The sequence below is a fragment of the Procambarus clarkii genome, chromosome 78 (assembly GCF_040958095.1).
Source record: "Procambarus clarkii isolate CNS0578487 chromosome 78, FALCON_Pclarkii_2.0, whole genome shotgun sequence".
NCBI classification, from domain to species: Eukaryota; Metazoa; Arthropoda; class Malacostraca; order Decapoda; family Cambaridae; genus Procambarus; species Procambarus clarkii.
Genome location: NC_091227.1, coordinates 13,108,649 through 13,129,443, shown reverse-complemented (window position 1 = coordinate 13,129,443; position 20,795 = coordinate 13,108,649). Strand labels below are relative to the sequence as shown.

General features: G+C 46.0%; 1 protein-coding gene across 18 annotated transcripts in view; it reads left to right on the top strand.

Annotated features, from left to right (window-relative positions):
* LOC123746147 (protein draper) overlaps positions 1 to 20,795 on the top strand; it is a 691,165-nt gene that overhangs the window by 569,356 nt on the left and 101,014 nt on the right. The window contains exon 1 of one of the 18 annotated variants that reach the window (XM_069314075.1): positions 11,172 to 11,373. The exons of 16 other annotated variants lie outside the window; for them this stretch is intronic. The gene's annotated coding sequence lies outside the window, so the exon portion shown is untranslated. Of the gene's footprint in view, positions 1 to 11,171; positions 11,374 to 13,782; positions 14,140 to 20,795 lie in introns of those variants that run through there. One more of the 18 variants, XM_069314076.1, reaches the window with a different exon arrangement.

Below are 20,795 nucleotides of genomic sequence, written 5' to 3'. Positions count from 1 at the left end.
TCTTTTTAATAATTTAGATTTTTAAGGTTATTTTTTGTTCTGTAAAGGAAATAACGACTCGTTTCATTTTCGAGTAGTGGAACCTTGCTGGTATTGTCTCAGAGAGATCGTCGGCGGGTTTGTTGGGTAGGGAATTGCCGGAGTTGTTTATACTGAGTGGACACTATCACTGGAGCAGCTCAGCGGGGCTTAGCTGGTAGTACAATCTAGCATCATCACCTCTCACCAGTTTAGTGAAGTATTATGCTGCCAGCCCGGCACGGGGCCAAGCTACCATGGTGATTTGACTGGTCAGCCAGGCTGTGTGTGTTTGCAGTCCACTTCGAGACTTCGGTATCTCCTGAAGGCTTTCACCTTTGCTCCACCGTGGCGGGGTTGTATTAACTGCCCATGTAAAGTAAAAATAAATTGGTAATGCATGAGTAGAACTGCAGTAGACAAAACGAATGTTGAATGGGTAATTCACTGTTAATTGAATATACAAAGTTTTTTTTTATTATTATTTTCTACCACAGACGTGGCCACACATTTACAATGCTAACAAGCATATATACATTTTCTTCTGTCCTCCATGGACAGGGTTAGAGATGTGTTAAACATATAGTTCAAGGGTTTATTGACCAATCAACCACAGAAGGTAATTGTAGTGCTTTTAAAATGCTAGGCTAAGCTACATACGTAAATACATAGATACACAGATTTACGTATACCCTACATAAAGTGTTCGATGTGTCTTTTACATAGTGTTATTAATGTGCATTTACAAAGGTGAAATGTAATTCTGATCAGCTTCCATATATACTTTGTACACATACACACACATGCGTACATATATACACACACATGCATTCACATACATTTGTCTCTTTTACTCTGACAGGGTGAGATAGCTGATAGAGAAACTAGTGTGCAATTAAACACTTAATCACTGAAGGTGATTAAGGGCTTTAACCATTCTATTGTTGGCGGTCAATTCCAACTGATTTGCCATTTGTATTAACTCAGTCTTTTTAAGGCTCTGAATCCTTTCAAAGTCTGGGTGAGCCACCAACGCTGCAACTTTCTCCTCCATCGTTACTAACACTTGGCACTTGATTCACAAAAATAATTAAAACAATGGCACTGCACTACACTTCACTGTAAAATTGTCACCACACTGAAAATTCGCTTGGCCTCACTGCACAAACAAAATATATAGGATGACTTACCTCAAAATCGTGAAACGTTGTTACTTGACACACAGGAAAGCTTGCTTGGCACATGGAATAGTTCTTAAGAAACACACAGACACTTGACACAATGGTACCTAGGAAGGCAAGGTTAGATTAGCATAATTAAGGTTAAGTGGGAACAATATATCCCGGACAGGCCCCCATAACTCTTTGTTACCTATCGTTCGTTACGGCTCGTGACCCTACAGCAGCCAAGCTTTAATTACGTCTAGGGATACCACTGCTGCTCTCTAAAGCGCGTCACCAGTATAACCCCTTGATAAGTAATGAGCACATAAATAAAACTCTTCCTTTAGGACTGAAGAATAGATACAAAATATTATATAGATATATATTCAAGACAGTATAATATAAAAACACAGATGGTTAAGTTAACTTATACAATAAATGAAAGTATTGTCATTTCACGTAAAATATAATAGTAAATATGGCACAACAAGAAATAACAGACTTATCTCCCACATGTTACTCCTCCTGGTTCCCCGAAGCTACTGACTCTCGCTCTGGCGCTACCCACATTCTCACCTCCCGTCTGCCTCATCCCAGGATGAGGGATGGAAACTAAGGACTTTTTAATATTTAAAACTAATTGAACAACCACTTGTTCTCAAAACACACAGGAATGCAAATTACAGATAATAGTTACTTACAAAATATATAAGTACAATGCCACCTGTTTAATTACAGAAAATAAACAATTACCTAACTAAATAAAAGTGACATCTGGAACTTCCAAACTGAACAGGTCCAGCTTTCCCGTATCAATCAGGTAATAGACGTGTGCAAAGGCAACCGCGCTCCTGTCCACTGACGCTGCCACACCACACGATAATTTATTAAAACACAATGTGTGTACATATACAGGCAATGATATAATGGAAACAAAAATGCTATTTCAAATTTATATACGTATTCTGCTAGGAGTACGTAACACATACATTGTATAATTGATACATTACATGGTCAATCTTGGATACAAGTCCAATATATCATAAAGTGTTCCAGTACTCGTATAGTAATTACAGAGTTCAGCATACCTCAGCCTAGGAGGGCGAAAGTCAGTCAATATGGGACATTCTACAATATAATGTTCAAGAGTGCATGTTTTCTCTTTCACAAACTTGACACATTGTGTACTCGACATTTGGGGTTTGAGAAAGCTGCCAGATACGTCTATATCCCAGGCGTATTCTGGCTACTATAACATTGCCGGGTTCTTGTTCTATTAGTCCCATATGTGAATGTCTCCTCACGATATCTATCATAATATTTAATGCTACAATTTTCAGGTCTTTGTCAATTTGTTAGGTCGGTGAGATCTTCATTAGATATTTGTTTAAGTATTCTCTTTGTCACTGCTAATGAAACGCCCATATCAATTTCTACCACTGGTTTTCTACAGGCTGTCTTTGCAAGCATATCAACAGTGGCATGCTTTGAGATGCCAACATGTGATGGTATCCATAGAAATTTAATTTCAAATCTGTTTTCTTTAGCAGCTAAAACATTCATTCGAATAGACTATTTTTTGGGTGTCACTACTATGTGCGTTCAATGCCAGGAGTGCACTCTGCGAGTCACAGTATATAAGTCCACTGCCTTTGTCTTTTAAAAATTCAGTGGCAAGGTATATGCCTGCAAGTTCGGTTTGAGTTGTACTTGCCCAGTCATTGACGCGCTTCATTGCTGTATGTACGAGAGAAGATTGTTCAAATATGTTACATGCACATCCGGTACATCGTCCACCTTCTTCTACAGAGCCGTCGGTATAGCACTGATACACATCGTTACCCATACCCTGAGTACTTTCAGTGATGCTTTTCAGTGTTAACTGTTTTAATAATGTAGAGTGCACACAATCTTTCTTGGGCGCATTTACAAAATAAACTGATACAAATAGGGTGTGGTGGTGTGTGTACTTACCTATTTTGGCTTGCGGGGGTTGAGCTCTGGCTCTTTGGTCCCGCCTCTCAACTGTTAACTGGTGTGCAGGTTCCTGAACCTACTGGGCTCTATCATATCTACACTTGTAAATTTGTATGGATTTAGCCTCCACCACATCACTTCCTAATATATTCCATTTGTCAACCACTCTGACACTAAAAAAGTTATTTCTAATATCTCTGTGGCTCATTTGGGCACTCAATTTCCACCTGTGTCCTCTAGTGCGCGTGCCCCTTGTTATTAAAGAGCCTGAATTTATCTACCCTATCAGTTCCTTTCTTGAATCTTGTATGTGGTGATCATGTCCCCTATAACTCTTGTCTTCTAGCGACGTACGTGTGTGTGTGTATACGTACATACGTACGCGCACGCACGCGTACGTATGTACATACTCCCCTAGATATGCTTGCAGGGTCGAGCATACAGGGACTCTTTCATTTGTTTTTATTTACATTTAAAACTGAGTATAGAATTATATATATGAGCGCGTGCTTGTGTGTTCGCGGACACACAGTTGGATAACGTGCCGGTAAGTGAACCAAGTTGCACACCGTGGACCTGACTGGACATCAGGATTTGGGGAAAACATTACAACACTCGCGTTAGAAACTGACGAATGTGCATGATGGCGCCCTGGCCTCGTCATGCATGTAACGGGACTGGAGAAAGTCGAGATGTATGCCACCACAATGTTGCCAGAGGTTGAGAGTCTGTTGTGAGAGCAGACGAAAGGATTGAACTTTACATTACTGGAAATGATAACAGGAGACATGATCCCGACATAAAACGAGGCGACACAATCGGAAACAAACATGATGAACCAAAGGGACAGACAAATGAACCAAAGGGATACCAGGTAGAGTTTCCCCCCGTCAGGGTAGGGATTAAAGCGTAGGCCCCCTAGTATAGAACCCATTGGATTAGCCAACTGAAATTTGATTAGTCTTGTAGACGGGAACCTGGAACTAGAATTCTAACCCCTACACCAAACAGTATATACCAAAAACAGTTACCAGTATTTCCTATAATATGCACATAAGTTTTAAGACAGTGATTTTCTCAGTTTCTCTTGTAATAATTAACTGTCTAATATAAATTATTGCATACATTGCACAGGCAGAGTAGGATGTTGATCAGTTAAGAGATAATGACATCAGCCTCTCTTTGTGGCCATTGAGTGGTGTGTGTAAAGGGCGCATGTACAAAGTCAGTCTCCAGGTTAAACAAGTGTTTACCTTTGGTCCGATCCGACGGGTTGCCGGCGTCCGAATCTGCTGGTATGACTTGAGCCGAAAACCATTAGCCGTTATTATCTGTCTGGCCAGTCGTTGTGTAGTTGTTAGCTTATTTTGGTGTAGAGGAGGAGGGGGGGGGGGACGGAAGGGGGAAGGGCACTATCAGGGGAAAGCACCAAGCCATTATGACTATATATCACTTGGAAGGGATCTGTATAAGGTATTTGGGATGGGACGGGGGGAAGAAATGGTGCCCAACTATTTCAACGGTCGGGGATTGAACGCCGACCTGCATGAAGCGAGCCCACTGTGTCTAGTTATAGGTTCATCACTATTTCTTCATATACATTTTCTTAAAAGATTTCCTCACTTTGCACCGGCAGGATAACACAAGTTTTAAGGTTGATCTTTGCACGACTTTGGAGAGCCAAGTCCTAGTGATAGGATAACCTGCGGACTTTCTTATTGGGGTGAATGCTGTACACTGTATGTTCACTTACAGGTTGAGTGACGCTGACCAGTTAACACGCCTTTAGAGGCATATATCTGTACTGGTTGATACCTGGTTGATTACCTGGTTGATGGGGTTCTGGGAGTTCTTCTCCCCAAGGCCGGCCCGAGGCCAGGCTTGGTCCACCAGGTTGTTGCTTGGAGCGGCCCGCAGGGCCATATATCCACCACAGCACTGTATAATTCAAAATAATCCTAGGCAGTGGCGAAGTATCCTGAAGCCCCGTCTAAGAAGGAAATGGTAAAGGATGGTGACGGGGGCGGTCCGCTAATGGACGGAGGCTTGGCATGTTTTTCCTACCTCAGGCGTGGTTAAACAATATTGCAATGCTAACTAACATCTACACATTTTAGTCTGTCCTATATAGAAGGGTCAGAGAGTTGCTACAGTAAATTATTGAGAAATGGACCAAAGAAGGTGGTGTAAAATGTTTTTACTGTATACAGGTGACTGACTAGCATGCATATATGAATTCCGGGGATGACAACACGACGGAGTCGCCAGTGCAGACTGCCTATCACATGCCTCTGTATTACTAACCATCCTGTGTGAGGGGGATTTTATAACCTGTGTGATGGGGATTTTATAGCATCACGTAGTTAGCTTTTTTGACATACTGTACTCCACTTCATATAGTCTTGGGTAACTGCACTAATGCAGATGTACCTAATGTATTAATAATAATAAAAGCACGACTTGTCCTCGCATGGTTTAACATATACACGTTACTTAACTTGTCCCCGTGGTGTTCACTAGACTGTACCATGACTAGTTTGTACGTATGCACCACTGCTATCCGGTTCAAAAAATATATATTAACATAAACGTGTTTTTTTAGTTTTGGCAAGCCGGCGGCGCGCCACCCACGCCTGGACCATCTCACGGTAATGGAGTGCTCACTTGTAAGCAACACTTGGCGTGCCCAGCCTTCCTCACCATCTCGTTTAAACATTTGGTTAACCTTTTTAAGTAATAAAACCAGACGAAATTGATCATTTAGATACACGAGAGACGTCTCTCGTCACGCAGGGTGCAGTCGCACCTCCACAGATCTCCAGTATCATCTCTTGATACTGGTAATGGCTCAAAAGGGCCACCACTTACGGGGTATTCATGCCCGTGCCACCTTTTGGGTGGCTTAATCTTCATCATCATTTAGACAGAAGCTGATGTAGTTTAGCTGAGGCTTACCATCAAGCGAAGCACAGGTGACAACGTGGGGGTAGATGTGTGGAGTTATGTATGCACTGGAGGTCAGGAAGGAACACGCCGCGTACATTGGTAATGACCAGGTGGCGCTCTCGCTTCATGTTTGGCTCATGGCGGCCGGCGAGGGAGTTCTCTGCGCCGCATCTTGTGCTGTGGGTTATGTGCAGTAGGCTGCGGTGTCGATGAGAACGGTTTTGGTGTCGACGTGAACGCGAACGGTTTTGGTGTCGACGTGAACGGCTTCGGTATCGAAGTGAACGAGGGCGGGCTTCGGTATCGAAGTGAACGAGGGCGGGCTTCGGTATCGAAGTGAACGAGGGCGGGCTTCGGTATCGAAGTGAACGAGGGCGGGCTTCGGTATCGAAGTGAACGAGGGCGGGCTTCGGTATCGAAGTGAACGAGGGCGGGCTTCGGTATCGAAGTGAACGAGGGCGGGCTTCGGTATCGAAGTGAACGAGGGCGGGCTTCGGTATCGAAGTGAACGAGGGCGGGCTTCGGTATCGAAGTGAACGAGGGCGGGCTTCGGTATCGAAGTGAACGAGGGCGGGCTTCGGTATCGAAGTGAACGAGGGCGGGCTTCGGTATCGAAGTGAACGAGGGCGGGCTTCGGTATCGAAGTGAACGAGGGCGGGCTTCGGTATCGAAGTGAACGAGGGCGGGCTTCGGTATCGAAGTGAACGAGGGCGGGCTTCGGTATCGAAGTGAACGAGGGCGGGCTTCGGTATCGAAGTGAACGAGGGCGGGCTTCGGTATCGAAGTGAACGAGGGCGGGCTTCGGTATCGAAGTGAACGAGGGCGGGCTTCGGTATCGAAGTGAACGAGGGCGGGCTTCGGTATCGAAGTGAACGAGGGCGGGCTTCGGTATCGAAGTGAACGAGGGCGGGCTTCGGTATCGAAGTGAACGAGGGCGGGCTTCGGTATCGAAGTGAACGAGGGCGGGCTTCGGTATCGAAGTGAACGAGGGCGGGCTTCGGTATCGAAGTGAACGAGGGCGGGCTTCGGTATCGAAGTGAACGAGGGCGGGCTTCGGTATCGAAGTGAACGAGGGCGGGCTTCGGTATCGAAGTGAACGAGGGCGGGCTTCGGTATCGAAGTGAACGAGGGCGGGCTTCGGTATCGAAGTGAACGAGGGCGGGCTTCGGTATCGAAGTGAACGAGGGCGGGCTTCGGTATCGAAGTGAACGAGGGCGGGCTTCGGTATCGAAGTGAACGAGGGCGGGCTTCGGTATCGAAGTGAACGAGGGCGGGCTTCGGTGTGGCAGGCAATGTTATGGAGCAGGTGCAGGAAGAGAGCGGGTCATGTTATCGGGGAGGAAGGTGATTGGTGGTAGGCGAGGGCCTCGTGCATGTCAGTATAGCTTGGCTTATCACACGCAACAGGTGGCCAATATTTGCGTCGACCTTTTGATGGTAAACAAAGCAGAGGCGGGGAATGTGTGTACTTGATCCTTCAGGCGCCCGGCTCTCACTACATAGACCCACTATGTGTCAAGCCTACTTTAGTATTTTACTGAAGGCAAGTACACTCATTCGCTCACGAGGGAGAATCTGTAATATTTGTATGAAAGCTAATACGTTTAATCCCTATGGCGCGGTAGCACGCTCCAGTCCATGCTTTGCCACCAATTGTGGCTAGGTTCGAACACCACTAGCAGGAAGGAGCGATTGGGCACTGGTCTTTAACTTGTTCCAGGGGAAACTACAAAAATATGTACAAAATGCGGACTTGCACGAAGGAAGTTTTATGTTTTTAATGCTTGCAGGTACCACGTAAGTAAGGTCTAAGCTTGCCTATACTAGGCCTAGGATTGCTGTCCGTACTATAGGTTAAGGAAAATGGGTTGATAGTATCTCCCTCCCACCTTCCTTATGTTTGCATTAGACATGCATGCATGCAGACGCGTGTGAATATTTAAGGGTATTAAAGGCAATTCCCACATACTTTATATAAAAAAATGTGAAATACCCGATAACACTAACGACTTCCTGACAGCCTCTCTATCGGAGGTGCTGCCAAATGGCTTCTATAAAGCCAGTTGGAATATCATGAACTGAGAATTTCCCGAGTTATATATGCAGTTGTGGCCCCAACCAGGCCGTCGGGTGGACGTAGTGGAGTGAATGGTAGGATACAGTTAGTGGAGTGCGTCCCTTCCGCGTCGCTACCGAGACTGCTATAGTGCTGTGTGTGTGTGTGTGTGTGTGTGTGTGTGTGTGTGTGTGTGTGTGTGTGTGTGTGTGTGTGTGTGTGTGTGTGTGTGTACTTACCTAATTGTACTTACCTAATTGTGCTTGCGGGGGTTGAGCTCTGGCTCTTTGGTCCCGCCTCTCAACCGTCAATCAACTGGTGTACAGATTCCTGAGCCTATTGGGCTCTATCATATCTACATTTGAAACTGTGAATGGAGTCAGCCTCCACCACATCACTTCCTAATGCATTCCATTTGCTAACTACTCTGACACTGAAAAAGTTCTTTCTAACGTCTCTGTGGCTCATTTGGGTACTCAGCTTCCACCTGTGTCCCCTTGTTCGCGTCCCACCAGTGTTGAAAAGTTCGTCCTTGTTTACCCGGTCGATTCCCCTGAGGATTTTGTAGGTTGTGATCATGTCCCCCCTTACTCTTCTGTCTTCCAGTGTCGTGAGGTGCATTTCCCGCAGCCTTTCCTCATAACTCATGCCTCTTAGTTCTGGGACTAGTCTAGTAGCATACCTTTGGACTTTTTCCAGCTTCGTCTTGTGCTTGACAAGGTACGGGCTCCATGCTGGGGCCGCATACTCCAGGATTGGTCTTACATATGTGGTGTACAAGATTCTGAATGATTCCTTACACAGGTTCCTGAACGCCGTTCTGATGTTAGCCAGCCTCGCATATGCCGCAGACGTTATTCTCTTTATGTGGGCTTCAGGAGACAGGTTTGGTGTGATATCAACTCCTAGATCTTTCTCTCTGTCTGTTTCATTAAGTACTTCATGTGTGTGTGTGTGTGTGTGTGTGTGTGTGTGTGTGTGTGTGTGTGTGTGTGTGTGTGTGTGTGGGTGTGTGGTGGGGAGGTCAGGGACACCATAGTCATGAGCGCTCACCCTCGTGCAGGCGATGAGTCACAATAACATGGCTAAAGTATGTTGACCAGACCACACACTAGAAGGTGAAGGGACGACGACGTTTCGGGCCGTCCTGGACCATTCTCAAGTCGACAGTCGACTGGTCAACAGCTCACCCTAGTGTCTGGTGGCAGTAGGGGAGGTGGTGAGGGACACCCTAGTATCTGGTGGCGGCAGGGAGGGGGGGGGAGGATCAAGGACAAACCCTAATCATGAACGTTCACCCTGGCGGGTTGAGGGGGAGGGGCTGGGACGAAGTAATGAGTGGGGTCCACTCAAGGTGTTCCTAGAACACGATACACCACCTATGTAAATGCATTTCTGGAGTACGCGGCACTTGCATGGAACCCACACCTATGTAAAACGCAAATTATACACGTTTAGGAGTTGTCCCACAAAACTGAAAACGGATATAAGGTACTTGAGCTATTAGGACATGCGCCAAACTGAACACTTACAAACACTGTACGGAGCAAGATCCCGAGAAGACATTGTCTTGTTATACAATATGCCAGACAAAACATACAAGGACGGACTGTCCCGAATGAGAAGTAGAAAAAGATAACACAAGTGGAAACTTGAAACACCGATAATTCAGAACTTTAAAAGTAGATAAGATAGTCGTAGTAAATTAAAAGTAGGTTGAGCAAGGTAAGCTTGCCTAAACGGGAAGAGGCGGGACCCACGAGACTTCTCCCACCCCACAAATATGTATATACAGGTAACGACAAGTAGGCAAGATGGCACAACACAGACACCTCTTAAAATGCAATAACCCGGCTTTCTCTGTTCCCCTTTAGTCTATCACATATTTATGAAATTCAGTGTAACGCAAAAAAGCGCGGAGACGTGTGTTTGGGTAGGGTGGGCTTGTATTGGTGGTGTGAAGGATGGCTGGCCACGGTGTAGGCTGCGGGTTGGCTGGAAACTGTGAGAGCTTTGGTTAGTTGGTTGGTTGGGGGACATTGGGCTTGGATTGGTTGGTTGGTTGGGGGACATAGTCTGGGCTTGGATTGGTTGGTTGGTTGGGGGACAGTCTGGGCTTGGATTGGGTGGTTGGTTGGGGGACATAGTCTGGGCTTGGATTGGGTGGTTGGTTGGGGGACATAGTCTGGGCTTGGATTGGGTGGTTGGTTGGGGGACATAGTCTGGGCTTGGATTGGTTGGCTGTCCAAGTGTAAGCTTGGATTGATTAACTGGGAAGACTGATTGATTAACTGGGAAGACTGATTGATTAACTGGGAAGACTGTAAGCTCGGAGTAGCTTGAGTGAAGTGTGGACGTTAGCTTACTGGTTAAGTTTGGTGGGCCTGGACTTTGTTTACGCACATTGTTTGGAAAAGCTAAGCCAAAGTTGATGCATCAAAAGCTTGGTCGATGAGAGCTTGAAGTGTACCGTATGTGTAGCGTTATGTCGTGGGCGTGGGCGGGCGGAGGCGTGGCGCCACACCAGTAACGTTCCAGGTTTCACCATTACAATGCAGCAACTGCCGGATGTCACAACTTGCGTCAAACGAGTTTCCTATCGTCTAGTGCTTTGTTGCACGTCGATCTTTGTTGGCTCCTGTGTCGTTTGTGACCCTATCTCCTTAGAACACGTGTTACTTGACCACTTGGGGTGTTGGGCAGGAGTTGAGGCAGTGTCTGGGTCCCCTCGGTGTTGGGCAGGAGTTGAGGCAGTGTCTGGGACCCCTCGGTGTTGGGCAGGAGTTGAGGCAGTGTCTGGGACCCCTCGGTGTTGGGCAGGAGTTGAGGCAGTGTCTGGGACCCCTCGGTGTTGGGCAGGAGTTGAGGCAGTGTCTGGGACCCCTCGGTGTTGGGCAGGAGTTGAGGCAGTGTCTGGGACCCCTCGGTGTTGGGCAGGAGTTGAGGCAGTGTCTGGGGCCCCCGGTGTTGGGCAGGAGTTGAGGCAGTGTCTGGGACCCCTCGGTGTTGGCCAGGAGTTGAGGCAGTGTCTGGGACCCCTCGGTGTTGGGCAGGAGTTGAGGCAGTGTCTGGGACCCCTCGGTGTTGGCCAGGAGTTGAGGCAGTGTCTGGGTCCCTCGGTGTTGGGCAGGAGTTGAGGCAGTGTCTCGTATGACCTGGTCGCTAGACAAATATGTCAAGATTACCAACCCTCAAGGTTACGCCTCCTTGCAGGTACAAATTGGGGAATTACTTTTGTTTACGAAGTCTTATCTGAGACAACGTGGAGCAGTGTCTTACCTCACTTGCTCTATGCACCTGCCAGTGACTGGAGACCTGGAGGCTGGTCATCTGGCGGATAGTATTAATTGGGCAATATGCTAGTGTTCCTAGGGGAAACTCCCATTACGATCGAATGAACAAATCCACGAGGGCCGTGACGAGGATTCGAACCCATTGCGATCTTTCCGGATCACTCGTGCCATCTTGGAGTGTTTCTGGGGATCATCGCCCCGCGGCCCGGTTCTCGACCAGATGTCGATGGCTTTAGATGGCTTTACTGCGTTATCAGACACTGTTCGTGAAGAATGTCTTTGAAAAAACATTTAAAGCAGGAGCTTTACTTACCGGAGCTCTCGGACGTAGATTCGAATCCTCGTCACGGCCCTCGTGGATTTGTAAACATTTAAAGGTTCCCTTAAAACTGAAATGGAGCGAGTTTTTTGTTTAAACTTCGGTTATTTAACTTTATAGTAGTGTGGGCGTGTGTGAATATTGCATCCTCATTTTTATTAGTTAATATGGACAATCTAGCATATCCTCAGTGGTAGGGTGAAGGCTGGGTGTCAGTCAGCGCCTCCATATATTTGATTTAGAATCTCTAAACGTTTGAGGCTTTGTATGTGAAAAGTGAATTCTTAGTGAACTACTTTTTAATGGCCTTTTGTTTCCATTCTACCTTGCCTCTATGCCTGTGGTCAGGTCTTACCGCAGTGTGCGGACATGGAGCCTGTGTCACTGAGGTTACCTGGAGGTGCTTCCGGGGCTTTGCGTCCCCCCGGCCCGGTCGACCAGGCCTCCTGGTTGCTGGACTGATCAACCATTGATCATTGGAATTTTATATAGAGAAGCAAGGGTGAAAGGGAGTAAGGCGGCAAGAGAGGCGAGGCGCATAGTCACATTCCCTAAATATTTATTCTGAATTTATGCCATGAAATGGTTCCATGGACCTCCGCCTCCGCCCCCTGGGTTCATAGAGCAGGCCCGAACAAGAACAGGCTTAACCCAAATTACATAATGATGTACACTCAAGTTTTAGACAGATAAATTAGGAATGAAGGCCTGATCTGACCTTCACGTCAACCTTGTAGTGTGCTGATGCATCCGGTCTAAGGACACTCCTTCCTCCCCGTGCATAATGCCACCCGGTATCCGCTTTCCCAATGTCACTAGTATCACACGGAATAATTTGGGGGTTTAATGTTGTGCTCAAAATTCTGAGTAAACAATGATAGAGAACAGTGCAGAGTTTGATTGTAATAAGTTAGTTTAACCTGGGTTAGAAGGAGCCGTCGTAGCTATGGTAGTATATTAAGAATTCCTTGAAATGTAATTCCCTGTAAAGATAAGTTTAAGAGGGAACGTGATAAATCGCTTTGAAGGGCTCCAGATAGAGGACTGCGGTTCCTATGTCGAACTCCGCTCATCGGCGATCAACAGTTTGATTCATCAGACCCAACTTGGAGGATAGGTCAAGAGACTAGCCGGGGGAGGGAGATGCGAGGGGAGTGGGGGGGGGGCACTGATCGTCAACAAACCACCTCAAGGTTGGAGGGGTATGATCGGGTAGTCAAATCGTACACAAGACGGTTCGACAAAGCGTTAAGAAAAAACTGTTAGGTTAGATGATATACTCGCCTAGTTGTGCTTGCGGGGGTTGAGCTTCGGCTCTTTGGTCCCGCCTCTCAACTGTCAATCAAGCCGTGTACAGATTCCTGAACCATTAATGTATTAACTTTAGTGAGGTTGTGTTAAGCTCCGTTGAGTTAGGTTGGACGAGTTTTAAAATCTTCTGGCGAACCGTCTTGTGTACGATGCGACTTATATCCCAGGATGATGCGTCCTTGCAATCTGTTGGAATGCCATTGAACCTGTCAGGGTACGCGGCTCTCTCCATCACGGTTAGCTAAAGTATGGAATTTGATGATATAGTATTGTCGAGGACAGAAAGCCTGTTTGACTTGACAATCTTCCTCCCCCGTTCCTAGCCACGGATGCGAGGTTCACCCATCCAGTTGCTGGTCATCCACTGTGTTGCGCCATCTTATGGAAGTATTTATTTTTGTTGACTCTTAGCTCTACAAAATTTGGCTAGATAGACTATTGGGACCATCTCTGAGCTCTCAAAATGTACTCTGGACAGGAGACGTACATTTTGTACACGTAATATATACGTGGAAGATGCGCATCTTGACATCTTCAAGATAAAACTAGATAGTTTTCTTCAAGGAGTGCCGAACGAATCAGTGGATATGTGGGCCTGCGGGCCGCTCCAAGCAACAGCATGTTGGACCAAACTCTCACAAGTCAAGCCTGGCTGGCCTCGGGCCGGGTTTGGGGAGTAGAACTCCTCCCAGAACCCCATTAAGCAGGTATCAAGATACTGAAGGACCAGGTCCCACATTTGCACAGTAAAGTAACATAGTGGAGTGAACAATGTTTTAGGAAATGCAGAATAGAGCCAGTAAATAGTACAGGTGCCATGGCACAATCGGGGAACATTGTATAAACATCAGAGGTCCAAGGCTATTCAATATCTGCACAACAATATTGCCGGAACAAAAGTGGGAGTATTTAATTAGCAATTAGACAGTTTCCTGCAAGAAATGGCGGACTAAGCGGGTTGTTGTGGGCCTGTGGGCCACTCCAGTCAACAGTCTGGTGGACAGTCTCTCAAAAGTCTGGGACCAGGCATGGGGGTACTCAAAGAACCTACTCCAGGTATTGTCTCTCCTGGCTTGTATTGATTTTGTGTAGACTGCCTTTATTGATTTATAAAGTTTTGTTTTCATTAATCCAATAAATATAGCAGTTTTGATTACCGTATAGAGTTTAAACTATTGCTTTATTAATTTAATATTTGGATGGACCTTTTTTAAAGGTAAAGTTACAATTCCGGTCTGAGCCTTTACACACTGGTATTATAGTTGTGTTTAATTGTAAGGTGGGAAAGCCCATTTTCCTTTGTGCCTTTCTGTAGTAAGCCCGGGGCTAATTGAATTGGTAGCCAGCGTCACTCTGAAAACGTAAGTGGGTGTTAAAAATGGGCCTGGAGGAAAATTAAAATGATAAAAAATTGCTTTGTGCTACTTTTATTTCTGCGTATATTTGCGTGTAAGATATATACTTTTATATAATATGAGAGGATGGATATATATATATATGTCGTACCTAGTAGCCAGAACGCACTTCTCAGCCTACTATGCAAGGCCCGATTTGCCTAATAAGCCAAGTTTTCATGAATTAATATTTTTCCTCTAATTTTTTTCTTATGAAATGATAAAGCTACCCATTTCATTATGTATGAGGTCAGTTTTTTTTTATTGGAGTTAAAATTAATGTAGATATCGAACCGAACCTAACCAACCCTACCTAACCTAACCTATCTTTATAGGTTAGGTTGGGTTAGGTAGCCGAAAAAGTTAGTTTAGGTTAGGTTAGGTTGTCGAAAAACAATTAATTCATGAAAACTTGGCTTATTAGGCAAATCGGGCCTTGCATAGTAGGCTGAGAAGTGCGTTCTGGCTACTAGGTACGACATATATATATATATATATATATATATATATATATATATATATATATATATATATATATATATATATATATATATATATATATATATATATATAAATAAATATAAATAAATATATAATATAATATATCGCCTCTCTTCGGCCCCCCCCCCCCCTTCGTCTCCCCTCTCCGTCCCCTCTATCTCCTTTATTTCCTGGCGTCGTTAGGTTCAGCTAGTCTTCATGCCCCTTTCCTCGTAATAATGGAACGAACCTTGTTGCAAATATTTGTTCCATTTTCTAGTTTCCTTCTGCGCTGTGTGAAGAGTGGGGGACCAGGACGGGGCTGCATGTTCTAGGACCTGATCTCACGAATATGGTCTATATTGTTTTGAAAGCCTACTTATTGAGGGTTCAGAATGCTATTTTTAATGTTAACAAGCTTAGGCCTGACCTTAACATACTATTATGTGTCTCTTCAGCTTTTTCTATCCTTAGCTATAAAATATATCATCGTTGTTAAAGTACTTTGCAACTGCTATTTGCTTTTGTAATTTCTCTATAGTGGCGGCCTACCCGTGATCAACCCTGGTGTGTATCGAGTTCTGTTAGCGATTCGTATTTATCATGCATGTATGCATAGCCTAGTCTGGTCAAGGGTGTGAAGGAACCACTGTGTATTAGCCAGGCTCCATGTGGACTGTTGGCTTGTTGTGTGTGGGATGGGCGAGAGTGTAGTGTGGGAGTGTGGGGGCATCTTACTCTATCTGCTCTGACCGTTCATAACAGGGAGCTGTTGTGTTGTGTGTTTACTAGTTGTGTTTTTGCGGGGGTTGAGCTTTGCTCTTTCGGCCCGCCTCTCAACTGTCAATCAACTGTTTACTAACTACTTTTTTATTTATTATTTTTAATAATATAAATATTTTATTTATTTTAACATATAAATCCCATAAGGCTAAAAACTGACGCGATAAAAATCTTTCCCGCCGCTCGCAAAATTGACAGTGATGGGCCGTTTTTTATTCGAGACTCCTCGGTTAGGTCAGGCTCTGATAATTTAGTACATCGGTTTAGTCACGTTGGGAACGGTGAGAGGACGGGCTGCTTGGTGAGGCCTCGTGCAGTGATGCCACAACCTTGGCACTGTACTGTAATTGGCTAATACAAGGAACTACAAAATGCTGGCATATGGCGGACACAGTTTGAGTATGCTACTTGTGGCGTCATAGTCTACAATAACTGAAATTTAATTCAAACTAATGCCAAATGGTGACAGTTGAATTGTGGGTATGGACACCTGTTAGAATGCAAAACCTCGTACGGATTTATTTTACCGAGGTTAACGATTGTAATGAGTGAGCTTGGTACAGTACTGTCGGCAAGGAAGATGGGTGGTGGTAGCGTAGCACTGGTTAAGCACACATTGCCTTCACCAATGACTGGCAGCTTAGGCTATGGCGGGGTGACACTAGATGATGGGCTATGGCGGGGGTGACACTAGATGATAGGCTATGGCGGGGTGACACTAGATGATAGGCTATGGCGGGGGGTGACACTAGATGATAGGCTATGGCGGGGGTGACACTAGATGATAGGCTATGGCGGGGGTGACACTAGATGATAGGCTATGGCGGGGGTGACACTAGATGATAGGCTATGGCGGGGGGTGACACTAGATGATAGGCTATGGCGGGGGGTGACACTAGATGATAGGCTATGGCGGGGGGTGACACTAGATGATAGGCTATGGCGGGGGGTGACACTAGATGATAGGCTATGGCGGGGGGTGACACTAGATGATAGGCTATGGCGGGGGTGACACTAGATGATAGGCTATGGCGGGGGTGACACTAGATGATAGGCTATGGCGGGGTGACACTAGATGATAGGCTATGGCGGGGGTGACACTAGATGATAGGCTATGGCGGGGAGGGGACCTCTTATTACCAGCCAACTTAGTAATAGTTGTTTACCTCCAGTGTCCCATCAAAGAAACACCTCCCGCCACCAGGGTAGAATAATCCAGCCTTCCCTCTTGGTAAAATTAGACTTCTGTCATCGTGCTGACGCCAGCGTGCTGACTATATATCCGCGGTGATACGAAGTATGAACCCTGAACACAATGCTATATTTGCCAGCCTAGAGATAACATGTTTGCGTGTGAGGTGTGGCTGGGTCAGCGGTGTGGTGGGTGGACGGTGGTCAGGTCCAGCGGTGTGTGTCTCCTCCCTTGAGAGAATTTTCCTTTCCCTCCTCATCCTTTGAGGCAGTCCTATAGCCTAAGTCTTTACAAATATGTATATAGCGTGCTATAATGTTAAATTGTAATAGAAGAGGCTGGGTCTGGTTGAGATCGGTGTTGTTGCTAGACGCGGGGTCCCTTGGAGGTAGCTTACTGAAGCCTCCAGCCCAGACAAAGACCTGAGCGACTCGCCATATTGATCAGTCATAAGGATATAACCAGTAGTCCGTAGAGGAAGACAGAGACACTGGTTAGCGTTGGGCTCACCCTGTAACTACCTAAGTGTAGTTACAGGTTGAGAGCTACGCCCGTGGCGTCTTGCCAGCTCTGTCGTGTAACGCTTGCAAACTACTGATGGGTTTTCCCTCCACCACCTTCTCACTTGTTACACTTGTCACCTTCTCATGTTACAACCATCTTCCATCCTACGAAAGTCAACTTTATAATGATCTTTTGACAGCTTTGTTCAGTAAGCTTAAATCTATGACTTCTTGTTCTTGAAGTTCCAGGTTTCAAGAATTCTTCTTTATCAATGTTGTCGATTCCCGTTACTATTATGTTCGTAGTGATCATATTGGCTCTTTCTTTAATCTTCTGGTCTTTACATATGTAATTAAAGCCTCTAGCCTCTCCTTGTAGCTTTTGTCTTTCAGTTCCGGAAGCCATTTTGTTGCATGTCTTAGCACTTTTTTAAGTTTTTTTATGTGCTTTTTGATATATGGGCACCATACAACAGCAGCTGCATATTACAACTTTAGTCTCACGAAGGTCGTGAACAATTAAATTAATATTTCGCCATCCATGTATTTAAAAGCAATTCTGAAGTCTTCATTCTCTGCTTTAAAACGAATGACCTGGGTTCAATCCCCGGAGGGGACATAAATGGATGAACATGGTCTCCTTTCACCTGATGCACCTGTTTACCTAGTAGTAAAATAGGTATCTTGGAGTAGCCAACTGTTCTTGGTGGCATCTTGGGAAAAGTCGGTAGTTTGCCTAGATGTGGGATGGGGGGGGGGGGCAAAGGTGTGGACCAACAAAGGGTATGGAAAAAGACCAACAAAGGGTATGGAACAAGACCAACAAAGGGTATGGAACAAGACCAACAAAGGGTATGGAACAAGACCAACAAAGGGTATGGAAAAAGACCAACAAAGGGTATGGAAAAAGACCAACAAAGGGTATGGAAAAAGACCAACAAAGGGTTTGGAAAAAGACCAACAAAGGGTATGGAACAAGACCAAGAAGGGTATGGAACAAGACCAACAAAGGGTATGGAACAAAGACCAACAAGGGTGTGTACAAGACCAATAAGCCTAGACACAGACTTTGTCTCTGACAACAATTATTATACAAGCCACCATTTGTACCGTGTCTCCAATTGGCTGTGGATAGGCCTAATCATTGTTTAGGTTAGTCCTCAAGCCTTGTTAACTTTAAGGTAAACCGTATTCTGAGACAGCTTCTGTGAACAGCTGAAGGTCGTCCTGATAAGTACAGCACTGCGGTGAGTCACTTAACTTTTCCTAGAAACATGAAATTCCTGCACTCACGTCATTATATAAAACACATCGTGTATACGTCATGTGCATTAAAATCGTGTTTATGAAAGTGAATCACACGCATTGCTTGTGTGCCTGGAGAAGTTCATGTATAATACGAGCCTCTTTTGTGTATAATGACCCAGCAGGAGTGACCTGTAACCTTTGGGTGGCCCCTTGTGCTGTACACACTCTTGCGTATTCAATAACAGACGCTCATCTTTTTATGGAGTGTGTCGCGTAGTTGAATATTTTTGTTCAGCGGCAGCTGTTAACCTGATCTTGGGTGATAGTTACACTTGTGAAGACTGCCCTCTGGTGGTCGTGCAGGTCACGTTGTCCAGGAGGCCCGGTCTCCGTGCAGGTCACGTTGTCCGGGAGGCCCGGTCTCCGTGCAGGTCACGTTGTCCGGGAGGCCCGGTCTCCGTGCAGGTCACGTTGTCCGGGAGGCCCGGTCTCCGTGCAGGTCACGTTGTCCAGGAGGCCCGGTCTCCGTGCAGGTCACGTTGTCCGGGAGGCCCGGTCTCCGTGCAGGTCACGTTGTCCAGGAGGCCCGGTCTCCGTGCAGGTCACGTTGTCCAGGAGGCCCGGTCTCCGTGCAGGTCACGTTGTCCAGGAGGCCCGGTCTCCGTGCAGGTCACGTTGTCCAGGAGGCCCGGTCTCCGTGCAGGTCACGTTGTCCAGGAGGCCCGGTCTCCGTGCAGGTCACGTTGTCCAGGAGGCCCGGTCTCCGTGCAGGTCACGTTGTCCAGGAGGCCCGGTCTCCGTGCAGGGCACGTTGTCCAGGAGGCCCGGTCTCCGTGCAGGTCACGTTGTCCAGGAGGCCCGGTCTCCGTGCAGGTCACGTTGTCCAGGAGGCCCGGTCTCCGTGCAGGTCACGTTGTCCAGGAGGCCCGGTCTCCGTGCTCGCCTCCTCATTCACCATCTCCTCACTCGCCTGCTCATCACCCAAAGTGTTGAAGCTTGTAGTTCTCGACAGACTCTCGATTGATACTCATCGTTGTTTTAGATTTAGTTACTTAGAACCAAATGTCAATGTACCACGGGCTTAGTGAGCCCGTAAATTAAATACTCTGGAGGTATTAAGTATATTCTTGCATAGTTAGGAAGTGTCGGTAATTTCCCCTTAAATTTCAAGTGTTGAAACTGAACAGCCTTCCTCTCCTTACGTTATCTTGAGGTTATCTTGAGATGATTTCGGGGCTTTTTAGTGTCCCCGCGGCCCGGTCCTCGACCAGGCCTCCACCCCCAGGAAGCAGCCCGTGACAGCTGACTAACACCCAGGTACCTATTTTACTGCTAGGTAACAGGGGCATAGGGTGAAAGAAACTCTGCCCATTGTTTCTCGCCGGCGCCCGGGATAGAACCCGGGACCACAGGATCACAAGTCCAGCGTGCTGTCCGCTCGGCCGACCGGCCTCCGTTTAAAATAATTATTTCCTAGTGTACCTCTACAGTCCAGAGAGGCTGTTTGCTACATTTTTTGTAATATAAATTTTGTAGAGGGACTGAGAACGAAGGCAAAACTAAACCTAACTTCATAGGCCTAGTACATGTAGTAAATAAAACCTAAATTGTTTATTTAGGGTTAAAAATGGTTAGGTTTACTGTTAGTCTTTTGCTTTGTTATGCTCTTTATTATTCCCATAATACAAAACTTTTTTTTTAAACCAGTCCAAATTTCGTACATTGTCCATGGTAATTAAAGGTTATATCATATTTGGAGGAATGATTATATTTATTAGATTACATATATTGCATACCTAGCCATATCCTGTATACATAAATACATATACATAATTCTATCACCTCCTTATGTCCGGTCGTGATGGTCAAGCGGATTAAGGCGTCCTGTACATACCAGTTGCGTTGCTCCTGGCAGTATGGGTTCGAGTCACTTCTTGGGTGTGAGTTTTCAGTCGCATATAGTCCTGGGGACCATTCTGGCTTGTTCGCATATACATATATATTTATATAAACGTACTCCGCGGCCTGTACAATATTGGGCATGAGAGCTGGCACGCGAGCGCGCGCACCTCACACCACACAAACCCGCGGGAAAAACACCATGTACACAAC